Source organism: Trichogramma pretiosum, unplaced genomic scaffold (genome assembly GCF_000599845.2).
Source record: "Trichogramma pretiosum strain Unisexual culture from Peru unplaced genomic scaffold, Tpre_2.0 scaffold7, whole genome shotgun sequence".
NCBI classification, from domain to species: Eukaryota; Metazoa; Arthropoda; class Insecta; order Hymenoptera; family Trichogrammatidae; genus Trichogramma; species Trichogramma pretiosum.
Window position 1 is genome coordinate 2,054,578 of NW_019641639.1, and position 19,589 is coordinate 2,074,166.

Below are 19,589 nucleotides of genomic sequence, written 5' to 3' on the forward strand. Positions count from 1 at the left end.
CCCCCCCCCCCCAAACTATATAAATAGGCCTATATATAGCTCTTGGTGTCCATGGATCGGAAAAGTCAAAAAGTCACGGGCACTGCCGCAAGCGATAAGTTTATTTATGTCCGCGTCGTCCATACACATTCTCACTTTTCTTTATTTAACCAACATGTGCACGCAGACGTTAATTCATAAATTGATGATTACTAAATATAATGTTTTTAACTAAGCCAATCGTTATACCCGAAAGTTAATCAATAAACAATTTTTAAAAGTCTAGGGAGTGGTAGATGGTAAATAAAAATGTTGAATAGGTTTACAAATGAAACTGTAAAAAGAATGGCTATTTGATAGATTTTTGAAACGTTTTTAATATATTTATAACCCGAAGAGGGTCAGGAAATCTGTCCGAAACGGTGTGAACAATAAAAAGAATTCTAATATCTGACTTATGCCCTTTATTCGAATTGAAGATAATTTCATTACTCGAAAAAAAATGGAATGAAAAAAAATATTTTTTGTGCCACCCCAACCTAAAGTAACATTTTACTTTTGCTGAGCGAAATGAAAATGTTACTTTAGGCTGGGGGATTCACAAAAAATTGTATTTGTACCTATGTAGCGAAAAAAGAAAGTCTCAGAGCACGTGATTATCAGCCTCGGCTTTGCCTCGGATGATAAATTACACGTGCTCTGAGACTTTCTAGTTTTTCACTCCGTAGGTGCAAAATATACTGTAACATTATCACTTTCTTAATTGTTAGTAAAGTGAATGAGAAGCACCAATAGGTTATAACCTCACACAAATCGGTCGATTGCTTGGGCACTTCGGAGCTATTTATCGACCATTTTTACTTGGCCTAACAAACGTTTCATTTATGAAATAAAACTGTCCAACTGACTGCCCAGTTTTTATCATGTGAACATTTTTAATGTATGACAAAAGACCAGGACATTTTTATCACGGTATCAATAATGGTCAAGAATAATATATTATTAATATTGATAGTAAAACTCGATCGATGCGAATTTTAAACAAAATTCCTTAGTACAGGCCTTATAAAAGTTAGAATAGAACGCATTAAAATAATGGTATCGTAATAACAGTTCTTGACTGATACTACTCAGTAATAATTTAATTGAAAGTATTCTGAAGTGCCATTAATGCATTACTCTATCGTACGTGCAACTTAGTCATTTTAAAATATGATATATATACTTAAAAGGCAACGCAGTATGAATAAAAACCAAGCGTGAGAATGAGAGAATTTGAATGCCTTCTACGAAAATTGTCACGAGACAATGCACTCGATCATCCCTTTTCCTGTCTTTGCCGACTTTTCTTTTCGCTTACCGCACCTCTTTACTCATTTTATCGCGTGTTTTCTTTTCTTTTTCCAATAATTTTCTTCCTTTTACTTTGGAAAACTCCTGACTTTAGAGTTTAAGAGAGAAAGTCTCTTTGATTATTGATTCCCTTCTCTCTCTTTCTCTCTTTCTATTGAATATGAAATATTCTCATTAGGAAGTTTTTAAAAGTTCTCTTGCCCGAAGAGTTGAGATTGATCCAAGATTTTTTATCGTATTCTAATTTTTTCGATGAGACTGCTCTTGGGGCTACACATTTGAAAAAGTTTGTTATTTTTATAAATTTTGCTTCAATTCTAGATAATTAATTTCACCGTAAAAAATAACTAAATTACAAATCGTTCATAAAATTATAATTCATTCTAAATTAGATTATTGCAGACATCATTTTTATGATTAGTCTCGTTATTAATATAAATTGGTTTGAAATTAAATTTCAAATGAATATATAGTTACATACTGACACGAAGCAACGGTATACAAATGTCGCAAAACAATTTTTCGATGTTCTGAGTGTATATAATTTTGTAGATTTAAATGAATTGGAGTGCTTTTTTCGAACCCGTGTTACAATAAAGCTGCTATATTGAAAAAGTTGTATGTTATTCGGCAGTAGATTTAAATTAATAACACTTATGAATGCAGGTTTAGCGATGTATGATCCAAATAATAGTATTAACTTTTAAAAACTTGGAAGCGTTGTAAAATTTATTCTAGCAACAAATGGAAATCAACAATGTTTGAGACAAAATTTATAAGCTATTCAAAATCTGTTCAATTGCAAGATTTAAACACAAAGAAGTCGTTGTATTTTGTGCATAGCGCCAAGAGCTGCCAAGGGAGCGTGTAAAGCGAAAAGAAGAAGATTGTGCAAGAAAATCGGAGAAAAGTTGTATATATACGCCTGCAAAGGTTGAAAATGTGGCTGCTGTTGCTGTGCAGAGTATCGTATCGGGGTAGTAGTGGTGAAAAGGGGTGAGGAGGTCCTGTCCGCAACACGTCTCTGCTCTCAAGCCGAGACCGCCTAAGGCATTCAAGTTTACTTACAACTTCACTGCCAACTTCTCAATATTCATCCCAATTATATAACAGCAGCTCAGCGTAGCTAATTCTTGCTTAGGAGGAAATCCCTACTACGCGTTCATACCTAACGTCGACGTGTTTGGTAAAGAAAGATCCGCGCACGTGTGCTTTCGATAACACATATCTCTGTATTTATATGCAGCAGGAGGAATACATTTAACGCTTTCGATGCGTTAGTCGCTGCTGCGACAAGTAAGAGCGATTCAACCGCGCGTTCTTCGACACATATATACGTGGAGATTGCATCTTCGATCCACGTTCGCGTCCAGATGCCGCATTTTTGCCAGTAAGCAAATATAGAAACGCTTGAGATGTGCGTTCGACGGGCTTAAGGACACGCGAAAATCGTAGACGTTTCCACGCGAAAACGTATCTTAATATTTTTTATTTTGAAAAAGTTTATCAATTGAATAAGATTTTTTGTTTTTAAATCCAATGAAAATTCAAGTGATTTGTTTACATAATTATATTCAAATTATTTATTGCCATAGACAATAATCTGTACGTTTGCGAACGAAGTGAAAAAATCTGGGCAATAATTGTCCAGCACAAAGTCATCGTGTATATATTTAGTCCTCGGTAACGTACCATTGCTGCACGCAATGAATTTTGTTTGAAGTATCTCTCAACGTGTGTGTGTGCAGCTGCTGCACATCTTTGGGCGAAGCTCCTCTTTGTCAATGCGAGCCTGTGTGCGCGGGTTTCGTTGCTCATGCCGCCGCGGTAGACACTCGCTTCTGTGATTAAAGAAAATTACTATGTGGGAACGCGAGACCTCGTCCTCGTCCTTCTCTCGGTCTAGTCCACGGATAATGACAGGCTAACAACTTTCCTATATTTAGTACAGCTGCTGCGGCCAAGTTAAAGAGAGACACAGATAAGAGAGCCCAAGTTATACTCTATTTCTCACCCAAGCTCATTCTTTTTTTAACTCAAAAAATAGCTTTTCTGCTTTTACCTATATTGTCTTGGACATTGTTAATTTGCCTTTTCTAATTCGATGAATCTTTAACATATAAAAATCACTTATCTTCGTTTCAAAATGTCAATGTTTTTAACTGCTTAACTCTGCATTATCATTATTTTTTTTATCCAAAACTGAAAGGAAAAAAGACGTAAATATTAATACGAAAAAGATCCGTGCAAAATTATTTATCAATCTCGGAGTGATGGAGCTCAAAGTACTTGAAGAGATTAGGTCAACTGCGCTGTTTGCTAAGATGATAAATAACCCTTTTCAAAATTTACAACAACGTGATGATAGCGCTGCTTCAGCAATTTCAAAATGCCGTGAATAAACCTTTATCATTTCCGATAAGTTTTATGAGTACTTTACTGCCAGTGGTGCACGTGTATGTGTATACAAATTCTGTAATAGTCTAAAGGATTGTATGAGTCAAAGAGTATCGCAGAGAAATAAGTGACGGAGGAAGGAGAGGAGAGAGGACATACATAACAAAATCGCGTTACGAGCTTACAGCTCTGTACATTCCTCTCTTGCCGCGATGTATGTATCATGTAAGACTAGAAGGGTGCGGGTTGAATGCTGCTATGGTTCTTCGATGCGTGAAAAGATATGCGGGTTTGTATGGCTAGGAAGTTTCAAAGCGATACAAATTAATTTTTAATGCTAATTTTTTTTAACTTGCAAATTGCAATTGAATGAAAGGTTTGTTTTAAAATTAGTCTCTTGTTTCATTTATAATGTGTAACTCGGAGGTTACGCGACCTAGTAATTAAATGACAATAGCATAAATTGCTATTATTATTGTAATGATATTGCTGCGTAATGGCACTTTTAATATTTTTAAAAAGATGTTCGATTAATTCATAATAATTACAACGTAAAACCACTCTATTTTATTCTGGACTAATAATTAGATAACGCTCAGGTTGTAGAAAAGTTGACTGCGGTAACAATAAAGGACGTTACTTAACCAAGTTCAAATCAGCAACTCTCAAGAAACAGCGGAATATAGGTACTTGATTTGACTAAATCAGTCGGTGGTACACACGTGCGGTCGCATGCATTTTCGTCTACTACTTTGCGTGCAAAACAAATACGATTTTTTAAAAAATTAAATTACTTTAAATTATATGCTTGTGAATCGACATTATGTTCGATACCGTTTGAAAGGTAATAATTTCAGCTATAATTACTCGAATTTTGGTCACGATCTCCCACATTAAAATTAAAATTAAAGTTAAAATGTGGACTTTTGAAATTAAAATATATAAAAATTTACTCGACGAACGAAGCTGAAATTTCAGAAGAACATTATGAGTATTTTCAACTATCAAATTTCGAAGTTTCAACTTTGTGGCCCAACTTGACCCAAAGGTCCCCAACGTCCTTCGATCATCCCAAAGAACAAGTAATATTTCGGTCTCACTTCATTACCTGCAGTCTTGATAATAATGTTATGATACGGGTTTGTCGAGTATTTTAGCTACTTTTTTGCTTGCATCAAATAAACGAATCGGCCAGTACGCATCACGCGGAAAATTATCCACTTGGCTCGCACGTAAATTGCTCTCTGACAGTAATTGCATTGGTGCATATACCAGCAGCTTTTGCGTCCATCTTAATTACGACTCGCGCATAGAACGTGCACACATTCGTGCACGAAGGCCCATATCGGAGAGGGAGCGAGAGAGAAAGCAGATTTGTAATAGTGCAATGACGCTGGGCTTATGCGCGCGATGTGATATACAACACACGTTGCGAGCTTTCGGAACGTCGAATTTTACCTCGCGTACACCTTGAGCGAGGAGTAGTGCAGGCGATCATATCGCGCGTTATACGTATTTGTGAACTATCTCGCGCCCATTCAACGGACTAATGTTAATACAGACCGTGTACGGTTGCTGGCGATTAGCCTGTATTTACCGCGCGAATAATCCTCCATATATCCATTGTAATTATTACTTTTTTTCCACAGCTGATCAGTATGGGCAAAGAGAATTGGTTGTATTGTAAGTTATAAGTGTAAGTGATATGGCAAAAAAAGCTAAAGTACCATAAATATGATTTGAAAGTTTGAAAAATTATGACATAGAGCCGGCACTTAATTTTCTTCCTCTCCTATACAGCTCTCCTCATTTTCCCAACATTTGGAGAACCCTTAAATTCTGCGAGACGTTATAAGCAGAAGTTCGAGAGCTGCGGTTGTCGTATTATTGGCAAAGGAGGAAAAGAGCGTGGCAAAAGGAGAATTATTAATGTGGAATTAAAAATAGTTAAAAGTGGGCAAGTGACAAAGAGAGAAAGAAAGCATTGAGAACTGCGCTTGATAGAACTTTGAAGCGAATAGGTTTTATTTACTATGCGCTTTCGACGAATACACATAGATAAATTTTACTCACATATCATGGGATGTATATCGTTTTTGGAGTCGTCATATTCGGTGGAGAACGTCATAGAAAGTATTATGTCGTTATCATCAAAATCTACTTTGTGAATTCTATCAAACGTAATAGAAGAGTTTTAGACGAGTTTTAGCTTTGAATGTTATTTAACTGAAATAAATGATTTGTCGAATTAGTTAATTTACAGTTGATGTCATGCTCCGCTACAAGAACCGAAGATGAACATCCAATTTATAGGTACTTGGGCGCACAAGAAAAGTTATCAGCGCATAGCAGATCGTCACATGGACGATTACGCGCGCGACACCAAGTCCGTAATTCGTAGCCAATGTCAGCGGGATTGTGGCGGCGGCAGGCATAATACGCGTCAAGTAAATCAACGCTTCTCGCTTACACACATCAGGTCGTCTTTTGTGTCTAGCCCAGAGCTGAAGCCTGCGAGCTGCAGTGCAGCGAGCGAAGAAAGAGACAATCGAGCAGTTCCGCCGTCTTAATCGTTAACAACATTACAGACGTCTGCAGAAGTATGAAATTCTGCCCCCAAGGAGCTGCTGCACTAGCACTATAAGCCGAATAATGGAGGAATGGAAAGGTGACGCGGCGGAGGGGAGCACTGCGCGATTCCACGAGGCCTTGTGGCAGTCGACGTACGCCCTTATAAACGCCCTGGATAATAAGTCACTTACAACGCACTTAAACTTGGCCTCGCGCCAGAGCTGCTATGCCCCACCTCGCTCCTGCGAGCGACCTTTTGCTTCACACGCATGACGCTCTTCCTGAATTATGGACAAAGTATGCCGATTTTAATCTCTCGCTTTGAGCCTTCGCAGGATCATCCTAAATAATACGTACTTGACACTGCGAGACTCGTTAACACATAAATACGTAGAACGGCCTCTCATTTTTCAACTCTCGAATCTGCCTCCAGAACTGCTTTCTGTCCAACCGACGCGTAGCATGACATTTTTTTCTTCCACTGCTTTGTTTTGTTCAAGGGATGTACTATGGCATTGAAAAATTCAATGCATCGCTGCATTCACTCGTAGCATTCGCGGTTGAATTTTTTAAAGTTTACTTTACGTAGAGTCAAATTAACGATGTGTCCTTATTCATTGCTGATGCTCATTTTTCGTTAGCTTCTTCAAAAATGCATGAATTCACGTTAACACGTAATTTTTCAACAAATAGTGCATCTCTCTTATACTTGAGGATAATCAAACAATTATTCTAAAATTACTATAATTATTCACTCGTAATTTCACAGTGAAATTTCACTACCCCATCATTAATTTTATTACAATATTGTGAACATTTAAAAGCCTATGTATTGACTTTTACTATAAATGTTCAATTAATAAATATTTTTTATTTACCTGTAAAAATAGAGGCATTATTTCCAGAAAATCGAATTTTATCAGATCTCTCTATCCATAAAGCTGAAAGTAGGAGCAAATCAGAGCATTCGTCTCCATCATTTTATTTGCTGTTATAAGAATTGGCGCTAGCGGGCCTATTCATGTCTGCCTCTTTCTTTTTCTGTTTCTTTTGGAAATCTTCCAAGCGTCTTTACACTTGGTGAATTTGCATCGTCGGCTGATACTATACATACATTATGCGCGTCTCCTGTCCTTGTGCGGCTGCACATATAGTATAGATGCGCATCTATGTGTGCAGCTTAGTAACTGGTTTGGGGAAATTGGGCTGCTGCGGCGCACAAAGAAAGCAGCATTGAGCAGCAGCTCCTCTGAAAATATATATCTGAGCGAGGTGTGCGCGACTCGTCAATATCGCGTTTGCCGCTGTTAAGCTAGTGGCCCAGGCAGTTTATCAAGGTGGCTTTCAAGGCATTCGCTTGTGAAAAATGATTCTGAAATCTTTTCATGCGACTTCCTCGTTTTTTCTATATTCTTTTTGCTCCTCTTTTTTATTCTTAGAACCAATACTTCGACTGTAACGACCTCAATATGTGCTAATTAATAATAGTCTGAGTACTCACAAAAATATTCTGCCATTTATTAATAAAAATTTGACTCAGCTTGTTAAGCCTAGTCTTTGACATATTCATCAGCAAACATTTTTGAAAACTTGAACGAGTTCAACTAACAGCAAGGATCGAAGTGACGAATCTTAAAAATTAATTAATAACAACCTAATTTTTTCAATATTTACTAAAAATAACATTTTCAACATTTGGAAGTTCGTCATTATAAATGTTATTTTTAACAACTATTGAAAAAATCACGTTGTTCATATTAATTAATTTTTTACATTCGTCACTTTGGTATTTACAATTTGATAGTCCCGATCAAGGCCCCAAAATTTATGTTCGAACTCAATACTATTTAAATAAAGTTATTTCGTTGTTAACAAAAGATACTTAGCACTTTTGTTTTGCAAAATTTATAAAAATGTGATATTCTTCGTTAATAGCGCCGATGTGTTGATGAGCATTCAGTCTACTGACATTCAGTGCGGGAAAGATGAACTGCGCTTCTTTAGTTGAGCTCGTAATTCTTTGCGTTCGTTGTAAATATCTGCAGTGTGCGTCGTATCAATTCAATTATAACAGCGACCGAATCAGTGTCAACCCTTTAAAATTTTGTAAATATAAATCAACTTTATTGGTTGCAGTTTGCTATTATATAAATTGTACATTTATATGCAAGAAAAAGAATCAGAAAATGTGTGACTGAGTGACATCGTTGGCAGGCATTGAGTTAGCAATTGGACATGTAACTGCAAGTATTTTGAGAACTTGAGGATAAATAAACAGTTTGATTATATATGCGTGTAAGTAGCAGCTCTATATTTAGTACATATACCTGCGGGTAGAGTAGTGGCCAACGCTTACGAAGCTCGTGCTTGACGAAAATGAAACTCGGTTCGGAGAAAGAAGGCCTATGTAAAACGCAAGAGGAAAAATTAACAAGTACACAAAAATTAGCCCTGCGGATTTATGACATATGTACGAATAAAAGTGCGCGAGCAAATACGAGAGGAGTACTTCGGTGGCGGCAGCTTTGCCATCCGACTCAAAGGCATGTGCGGCACGCTGACACGCCCGCCCGGATTAACTATTTAACGGCGCGAACTTTATACAAAAGGATCTTTTCATTTCTTTTTGCTCTTCTGCAGCCAAGCGCTAGAGTGTCCTTACTCTGATTTTTACCTCTTTTTCCAGAAGACAGTCTTTTTTATCTACTTCAACCGGTACAACGTTGATTATAAAGCCATGTGTGTGTTCGCGGTGACGACGTTGATGAGCAAGCTAGCCGACTCTACCTAAGTTTCTTTTTCTTTTTTTAACTATGAATGTAAAACATGCACAGCTCAATTGGATTTCGCCCAATTTAAGAATGTGCTTTTTACTTGGCAAGCAAATGAGAAAAATTTTCATTCATTCAATATCATGTAATGGTGGATTATAAGTCTTAGAAATATTAGCTTCTCACCTTCAGATCACAGATCCTTCACAAATTTTTTTTAAATTTTCTGATACATAACAATAAAGCTCCCTATGCTAAATTAGTTCGATTGGGCTCTGAGTCCCCATTTCAAAATCGATGTCTATTTTACGTAAAAACTGTGCTTTTTTTATTGTTTGAGACATTTTCTTTTTTAGGTTAGAAAATCGCAAAGATTTTGGAAAAAATCTGTGATTCGGAAGTATAAGTCTCTTCAGTAGTATAGATCTATTTTGGTCAGGCCATTTCATAAATTGGCTATCTTTGAACATTTTTTTGGCTTAGGTTAAATATATTGTAAGTTGATCTATTATGGGGGGTGGTATTGGTAGGGTATGAATTATTTTTGTTCTTTACAATTGTGATATATGATTAGTTCTTCCATAGTAAAAGGAAGATAAAAATTCTTAAAAAATTAACAAAGGCTATTCGAGACAAATTTTTCTTATTACTTAAGAAAAATATTAATAAAAAAGTGCCGTTTATTTCAAATTAATTTAAATTGTTATCAGTACTTCCCATTACATTACTTCTATTACTTCTTGTCTGTTGTTTTATGGAGATGTTACAGGCAAAACCCGCTTTTAGGCAAAAGTGGCAAAAGCGGGTTTTGCCTGTTACAGAAAGACAGTATATTATTTAATGCTAATCGCTAATCAAAAATACTCACAGAGACACTTATTGCTAATCAATTTTAAGACACTACTTGCTAATCAATTTAAAGACGCTTATTGCTAATCAATTTTTCCTCTAAAGTGATCGATTAGATGACCAACATCTCTTTTGGAATTATAGAGATAATTTTTATACGTAGAAGAGCTGAATCATCGAAAGATGTTTTCTGAATTCGGCTGCAATTTTTTATTTTATTGTACACAGAAAGAAAAACTTGACTCTTTTCCATGTATAGTCTGCTTTGGAATTTCCAGTTTTTAATTTCTTAATTCGTAAAAGAACGAACATTTTTGTAGCAATTTTCTAGGTAAGTTATGTCACCACGTATAAATATTAAATTATCTGCAGAATTGATAAGCACCATGTTTCTGGTGGGGTAATTTTGTTTTCAAGTACTTTATTCATGTTTTAATCATTTACAAAACCATAAATATTTTTCTACAATATATAAATTAAATGACCGAGAAACTCTTTTTTAAAATTATTGAGTTCGTTTAGAAAAAAATCCAGAAAGGTTTCAAAAAATAAGTACACCCCTTCTAAATTAAATGTTAACATCGAGTACCATTTTTGCAACACCTAGCGACCCCTTTTTGGAACAATAGCTGCCTCCCTTTGGAACGCTAGCTACTTCTTTTTAGGAACAGTAGTTACCCTCATTTTGGAGCTTCAGCTACTCTTTTTTTGGCACAGTAGCTACGCTCCTTTTAGAGCGCTGACTACTTTTTTTAAGCAGAGTAAGTTACCTCCCTTTCGGTACCCAAGCTACCCTTTTTTCGGAACAGTGGCTCTTCCGAACTCCCTCTTTCGAACAAAAATATTACAATCTTGACTCAAATCGGGTCCAAACACATTTGAAAATTGTGTTTTATCGTTATAGTTTTCTTTATTTTTGTCATTACTATATGAAAATTATAAAAATTACAGACAATTATCAAGGAAACTGTGGAAATACATTTAGGCTTAAAATTTATCTCGCCATAGGCAGTCACACGCGTAGCATCCCCTGTCCATTCATTGTTATTATACTGGATAAATACTTATACTATTTACTCCAAGTCTTTCTTTATCACATATCAGTTCAGAAAAATTTTGCAATTTTTTTAAAATGAAAATCAGAGGTTTCTGACATAGCCGGGGTGCCCGAAATGTCCCGATCTTCCTAACCAACTTTCAGCATAGTGGCTATTAGAAGGTTCTGTTGGTAGCCAAAAAATCGGTCTACCCGAGACTCGGGTAATCTACTATGATAAATTAGCTTCACTTAAATCTAAAAAGACCGAAAAAATTTAGGATTGATGCTATCGTAGGTAGTAAAGCTTCATCTTTTTACCATGACGATTCGAGCTCTCAATAATTCGAGAGTAATTTTTCTATTTTGTTGAATCTTGGTTATTCTTTGATCATTTTATCAACTATAACAATAAACTTCTTCATTCAAGACAGATGATTAAAATATGTTGCAGACACATTCACTGTGTTGACAAGAATCTGGAAATCACTTTCCATACGTATAATGATTGAAATTTTGAAATGAAACATGTTTTGAGCAGTGTTGCTCGCATATGGTAATGGCGAGAAACAGCTGTGAATAGATACACATACAATCGTAGAGAGTGTTAGAAAGAGAGAGTTACTCTCACACACACACACACATTATGCGTTTATATGTGTGAGCGTGAAATTTTGTCTCGTACTTGCTAGAAAGTCCGTTTCTCGCTAGCTGGTTATTGAATAATTCAGTAGATAACGAGCTACTACTGGTGTTGTCTAGCCTGTAACGTATATACATATACCGGCATTGTCACGCGCCCACAAGACAATTACTAGGAAACAACCCTGAGAGAGATAACAATGACGCGCCAAAGATCTTTTGCCCAGAATGTACTTATGCAAACATAAACATGTACGCCTGTGCGAGTCTCTCGCTGTTGTTCGCGACGCTTATCTTTATGGGACAAAGGTAGGCGAGCTCGCGCGCGCAGCCCAGCTGACTTAATTTCAATTTTCTTGCGTAGCGAGTAAGGATTCTGCTGCAGCGACTCCAAAAGAAGTCTATAGCTACCACCTGTGCATGTAAGAGATGCTCGACTATTTCGTATCTTACAGATGTATAGTCATACTCGCGATGCAGGCACTTGTTCTAGATGAGCTTCTAGCGCGCCAAAACGAAGGCTCTTTTTTGACCCAACAACTTTAACCTTTTGTTGAAAATCTTCTTTGAGAGTTAGGAACTTGCTCGTTGTACTATACGCAGAATTCAATTTAACCGTTTTTTCACCGGATGGATTTATCATTAATACATGACACGAGTCTATATAAATATACAAACATGTTATCTTATACTATCTGCTTGATAAAACAACGGAATACTTGAAAAATTAAAAATAAATAATTGATCACTCATCGAATTGAATTTCTCGATGCGCGCTGGGTGCGACCCAATATCGATAAGCTCATATAAATATGCCATCGCGTTTTGGAACTGCTGTACTCTCTACGTGAGATCTCGACGTATATAAATATATCGTTGCTATTCAATAATCCTGTGTAGAGTTCACAGCGCTCAAGTGGAAAAACGATGTTAGCTACTTCATATCCAACATGATGCATAAATAATTGAAACAGTCTTTCCTCGGCGTCATGATAATATATGTATGGGACGGCACGACACGCGCTCCGCGCTCGCTCACATTCTCCCTCTCTCTCTCTAGAGTCTCGAGGCTCGCGGAGCTTGGCATATGTATAGGTATACGCGTAGAACGATTTGTTACAGGCAACTAACGAGTGTCCTTACGCCGGCCGCTCTCGTATTATACTTTGCTCGGTCGGTCGGTCGTGAGCGCCAAGTAAGGATACGCAAATTGGAGATTAGGTGAAGGGAAATTAATAGGCCGCATGCTCCAATGCGAAAGAGCTCTATGCTCTCTCACTGTGTGCGCAGTGACGTACGGTGCGCCCTTCACTGACTGCACACGCGACTGAAGAGCCAGTACGAGTCCTTTCCTCTGTTGCTGCTGCAACAACACCTGTGTCCACTCTCCAGAGCTCTAAATACACACACGAGCTTGCGAGCTTGCTTACTCGTTTCCAGCCAGCTAGATTTTCTGACGTTGTTATTAGACAGCTCATACATAAAGGTCGCCTACGTTGACACTGCAGCGATTCTTTTTTTATTTATTTTTTTTCAAATTTACTAATGGTTATATTAAGTTTTAATCGATGTTCCATTTCGAGCTGTCGACTTTACACGGAAAAAACTCAATCATCGGCCGAGTGCATGCTCAGCCAAATTATTGCAAATGTAAATTATTTTATCTCCTAATACTAATGCTGATTATGTATGCAACATTAATTCTGACTGATAATTTAATTTAATTTTAATCAAACTCAACATAGCGCTTGATGAATGATCTCAAGTGTTTTTGATATTCGTATTGTTGTCAATTTTTAGTTTACAATGAACAAATCTTTTGTCGCTATAATAATCCGTCGTGCAGGAGTAAGGTTAAAATTTAATTTTATCGATACTATCTGCGGAATATTAAAAGAAATGTCATTGACCTATTATCTAGCTCATATTGCAAATGAGCAAGTTTTATAATGAATTTATAAGCGTTGGCTAAACTTTATTTCAACTTGGCAAAACTTTGACAAAAGCTGACCGAAATTATATTAAATATTTAATGACATGACGAGATATACATAGGATTCTATCATTTATATTTTTACAAGAATAATTATTCTTTTTTTAATTAACTCAAGAATTACATATGATGTACGCGATATTTTAACGCGTCTCTTTCTATCTCGTATCACACGCAGAATGAAAATCCACTGATTTTCCAACGATGAAATATATCGCGCTGACTCTTGGCTTTTCTTTCAAGTCTCAATTTGAGCCATAGCATCAGTTTGGCTCAAAAAACGGTCATAATCATTTCTCTACAACTTCATGTCTTACAGTGACTTCGACTAACGACTACAAACCGTAGCTCGTTTGTAATATAATGCAAAGTTTTTCTTTTAAAAATCTGGGTAATAAGTACAATGAATATTTAACTTCATTCTTTTTACAAATAACAAATTTTTTTTACCTGAAACAAACAATTTTAATACTTATATTTTTTTTAAAGGGACGTATTGCACCAATTTCGTTCATTAAATAGATTTTTTCATATCTGATGTATTTTGTAGAACAAGTCAGCTGTAATATACCAAATTTTGAAAACGTAAATTTGATTTTTTACACATTCAAAACACACACATGTGTACAAAATCGATGAAAATCAAGTTTTTCACATTTTCTTTCTACGTCAGTTTCGTTCGGACCCGCTTCTAATTCTGCTTAGTGGTGCTTGCACTTTTCAAAATTACTCAGCAGGCAGCAATTATAAAGGTGGTGCTATCTTTTATGTTACATAAAACTTACACTTTCTCTTTTTTCAGATTGGTCGAGTTACTTTTGACGTGAGTCGAAATGGGATAAAGTGAAATGAATGGTCAAAATAGCAAATTTTTTCAATCAAGATTGAAAAATTGACGCATGCGAAATGTGCCTGAAAGTTATGCAACAAAAACAGCAGAAGCATCAGATATGACCTATATCTAAAGCAGAATATTTTAAATACATATGTTATCGGCAAAAGTAGCATTTGGGCAAAAGCTGCTTTTGCCTAGGCATTTTGTTTCTGATTAGAGAGAATTAAAAAAATAAAATGTAATCTAATTTGATTTGAATTTTCATTTCCAAAAAATTCATCGATCTTCTCCTTGGAATGTCTATTAATATCTTATAAATTTCTTTTATGGACCTGTAGTCTAACAGCCAGGAAAAATTTGAAGGTATTGAAATACGTTAAAAAAAGCATATTCGTTTTTATTCTCCGTTATAGTACAGTTGTAGAAAAAAGTTCTTTAAAAAATGAGTGGCTTTTTTTTTGTGGCTGGGATAGAAAAAAAAGCTTCTGGTGATTTTTAAACGATTTTCAAAAATTCATCATGTACGATAAGCAGAGGATGAATGGGTAAGAAAGGTGCTCTCGTGGAAAATTGCTCTTTTCTCGAAAAAGGAGCGAAGTAAACACACATACACTAACACACATCTTAGTTCTTCTTCTTGCTCTTTTCCATCTACCTATTTACATTCACAACGTCGAAGTGCAAGAGAACATTTTACGGGAAATATTTGGTCTCTCAACGTATACACAAAACAGCAGCGGTGGCGACGGCGTGTTACTGGCTTGAAGCAAACAATGTAAATACCATTCATAATAATGTCTCTCGCAGATGCGTACCTTTACCTTAGCCGGACATGATGCATGTCTTAGGCTACGTATCCTGCACAAACAGATCGCTCCGTGTTGTGCCATTTGCTATTTTCGTTTCGCGGACGAATATATCGTTAGGCTTTTTTGGCTCGCTCGTGCGCAGAGATGTGCTCTTTCCCCTCGAACGTCGCAAGGAAGTAAAACAGTAAGAAAAAGCTCACGTATCGTACAACGACAGTGGTGACATTCTGAGATGGCTGTGCCAGGCTAAAAAGAAAAGTCGAGGAATTTTAACGGCCTTGAGACAACGAGGTGCCTCGTTTCCTCCGTTTGCGACTGCACCGAGACTTTTATTCCTCTGTGAGGCAGCATCCTTGGCGTAGCGTCCTGTATAAATGAGGGGCGAAGCTGCTCGTCGCTTTTATGAAGCAGTTTCTTTTGATGATCTTTGTGACCACTGCTCCGAGTTCCTCCCGCAACACATGCGTGACCACCGCAGCAGCCACCACAGTAGCCATCGCTCTGCTGCAAGCAATACTGCGAGCTCCTGGCAGGATTCTGCGCATTGCACTACTTTCATCTCGCCAGCGCAGGTTCATTTCAAAACTTTCAATGGCAGATGAAATAATTACTATCGTCTTTAATTGCGACTGCTGTTATTAGATATCTTCGTATTTTAGTATTGGACCGCTGCAACAAGAGTCGAGATAAATCCGTGCCCTTCTATATAATACGCAAATCTTTCCATCTTTAAATTGTAAATTTATATCGAGAGTATAATACACGCATTTTAGTTTTCTGCATCTAACAAAGCATTATCTGATTAAATACATTTAATATAAATTTATTAAGTAGTCAGCCATAACGCAAGTGATGAATACACATTGAAAAAGCCATTCGATACGTTAGCCCGGCCAAAGTCGGTCAAAATTCACCCACGGCTCCATTGTTTCCTCTAATGCACTTTCTTATTGGATGAACATATCCGAGCTGCAACACGTCAATTTTAAAGTTTACTCGTACTTCAACCCGCTGCACATGTGTTGTCTTGGCGTTCAAGTAGAATATTTTCAAAACTTACAATGTTGACTGGGGTCTATAAGTTTGTTATTCTATATGCACGCGTAATATTCTGCGCTGGAGCTTGCTCACAAGTAAAGACTTCGTTTCATTGTGCTGAGAATTATTACAAATTGTGATTGAAACAAACAAATCAACTATCTCTATTTTCGCACATAATAATTTTAAGCTCACATTACGAAAAGGTGGTGAAGCATTTTATAACTGAATAAACATAAAACATAAGTGAAATTTATAAAGGAGCTTGCATTTCATATGCAATAATAAAATTTTCAAACGTAAAATCTTCTCACCTAGCGTTTACCCCTTTTTTTGCGTACACTGAATTGTTAAAAAATTCAAACAGCTTTAATATATACACTTGTATGCCGCCTTGAGCAGTGAGAAAAAGCATCCGCACAGTTGTTTCACGATTACATTCATGTATATGGAACTTGAAAAAAATTAACCAAGCTTGTCCTCGTCCAGCAAAAAAAACAGAGCTGGACAAAAGGAAAAGAATTAAAGAAAGAAAAAATAATGCTTGAAAAGAGTAGCTTCTCAAGTGTTGGGGCGTACAGTCGCATGGGGATTAGGGAAAAAAAAATTCAACATCGCTTTACGCCAAGCGCTTATAATAACGAGGTGAAGCAGACTAGCTTTGCGCTGACATCACGTACTATGGCACTATATAATAAACACTTTTTTTACTTTCTTGAAGTTGACCACCAGTTTTTTGAATAATTAAATAACTGTAAGAATAATCAGATGCACGTAAAGTTTATGCTTGATTTTGCATGAGTTCAACTTTCAATGCTTGTTTGTATTCTTTGCTCTTTTCTGAATTTTCGTTTTAAAATACAAATGTTACGAATACGAATCATATTATTTTTATGAAATTTCATAAAAATATCATTCAAAAATTATTTTCGAAGCCAGTAGCGTTTTAATAAACTTGTGTGTATTGATTTCCTATGCAGAAATATTTTTTATAAAATAATTCGGAAATTTTTTAATCTGTTTCATTTGACATTATATCGAATTTTTGTCTAAGAAAATATTGCAATATTGATCGTTTTGGCAAAATCTCATACGAATTATTAGTCGTTTTATTCACAGATGATGGTTTATTTATTTATTTGCATACTGCATTTCATTTATCGATCGTTAATAATTTAGCCTAAAGCCACGAGCAGAATGGCGAATAAATCGTTCAGGACGTATCGAGGGCGAGGTTCCTCGCGAGCGCGTGCAATGAAAAATTGTATGCAGGCAAACACTAGAGCGCGAGTTATGCATTGTGTAGCTGAAATCAATGTCATTCTCTTGCGTTTAAGATCTCGACGAAAAATAAAATCTGTTCAAATACATTAAAAACTAAAGTTTGGACAACGGTGTACAATCGATTTTCTCACCACGGTACTCTATAAAAAGCAAATACACACATTTAACAATTTAAACATAGTGTTCTTAAAAATGTCTTGTTTTTGAAATTAGTGTGGTAGTACGTAAGAGATTAGCATGCATTTAAGGGACCAGTCTAGTGTTTATGCATTTTAAAAAATCGATTTTTCTTTTAATTTTAAAGGTAAATACCTCTGAAAATATTGTGTTAAAATTTCTTTGACTGATGATTCATATAAAAAAAACTTTAAATGCATTTTTCTCGAAATGATGTTTTTCCCGACGGTCGTTCTGTCTGAAATTTGAACCCCGTATTTTTTACTTGAACAGGTATGTATGAAAATAGGATTATTTCAAAATTCAAATTTTATTTATTTTTTTACAAGGAAAAATCGAGAAAAATGGGTCTTTTTCGATTCTGTTTGTATAAATGACCGCCATTTTGTTATGTTTGACCGAAAAATTAAAATCCTGGTTCCAGCCATAGCCAATCACCTACGGAATAAAAGGCATATCTTATTTTGTGTGTCGGGTGTTTCGTTCTTGTTAAAACACTGGAATACTGCGCACCTGTTTTTTTCATAGGGCTTTTATTAAGCCTAAAAAGATTTAGAACGACATCTGTCATAGATTGCTGTGAAAAATTCGTGTAAAACACCTCTTTTGATCGATAAACTAAACCGTTTCCTTAAAAGAAATGTTCTACATCATGATGAGATTGAATATTTTATTAACTTTTTTATAGAATTTATAAGTCTATCATGAATGATATACATTCGAGCAATCTGATTGCTAGCAGCCTAAAATAATCAAGTATTATTGGAAATATGGTTTTTTGGCTAAATTTTTTTCATATTGATAAAATGAACTTAAGAACACTTTTTAACTCCAACGTCAAGCCCATGCTAATCGAATCAAATTTTTATCAATGTAAATTAAAATTATAACTGACAATTCATTGAGGAAATCCACTAGAGTGATTATCAAATACTGGTAAGTGCAGACCTTGTAGGAACAAAAACAGCTCCATTTATGCTTTGTTTCTGCTATATGAGTGAGTTCCAGTTTAAAATTCAAGTTCAGGGGTAAAATGTAAATGACAAATTATAAAAGTTTTTCTTTTGTATACTGTTTTTCAGGCCTAATTTTTTATATTAATTTTCATATCATAATGGATTTGAGTTACTCAATACAGCAGAGCTATATTTCATGGTATTTTTTCAGAAGATTCGAAAAAGCTTAAATAATTAAATAATTAAAAAAATGGTTTTAATGAAAGACTGGTTAAGAGTAAGGCACACCAAATTGACGTTGATTCTGAAATAAAACTATCAAGGAGCATGTCACACTTCACATGACGCGTATGACAGTAAAACACATCATAAAACAAACATAATATAAGAAGCGGTAATACACTCTCTTCATATACATCGTGTTTGAGCTCCTGAACTTTCTTTGCATTCTCTTTGAAAATTGATAAGAGATATTTAGAATCTGAAAACGTCGTCGGATTTCTTTTAAAAAATCCAATCGATATGTTATACTCTTATACATTAAACTTCGATATAAAGTGGCTCCAAACTGTTTCAAAATCAACGTTAGTCAGGTGTACATAGCTAATATTATTTTTCATCATCCTTTTCTTGCTGTAAAATCTGAGTTTTCTTATACTTTCTTGTGGAACTTGCGTTAAACTTTGCGTAGGATTCATACATATATATACGTGTATCGTTGGACAAAAGTGAGTGGCAGTAGCAGCAGTGTACAGAAGCTAGTGTCAGCAGACAACGGCCCTCGTGCATCCAATGGACCTCTTATTCTCATAATATGACGTCTTTTCTTGCATATGTTGCTACACACACGCAGACTTACTTGGAGTTTTTACCTTCTAGTGCGCCCCCTTTTAGTCTAG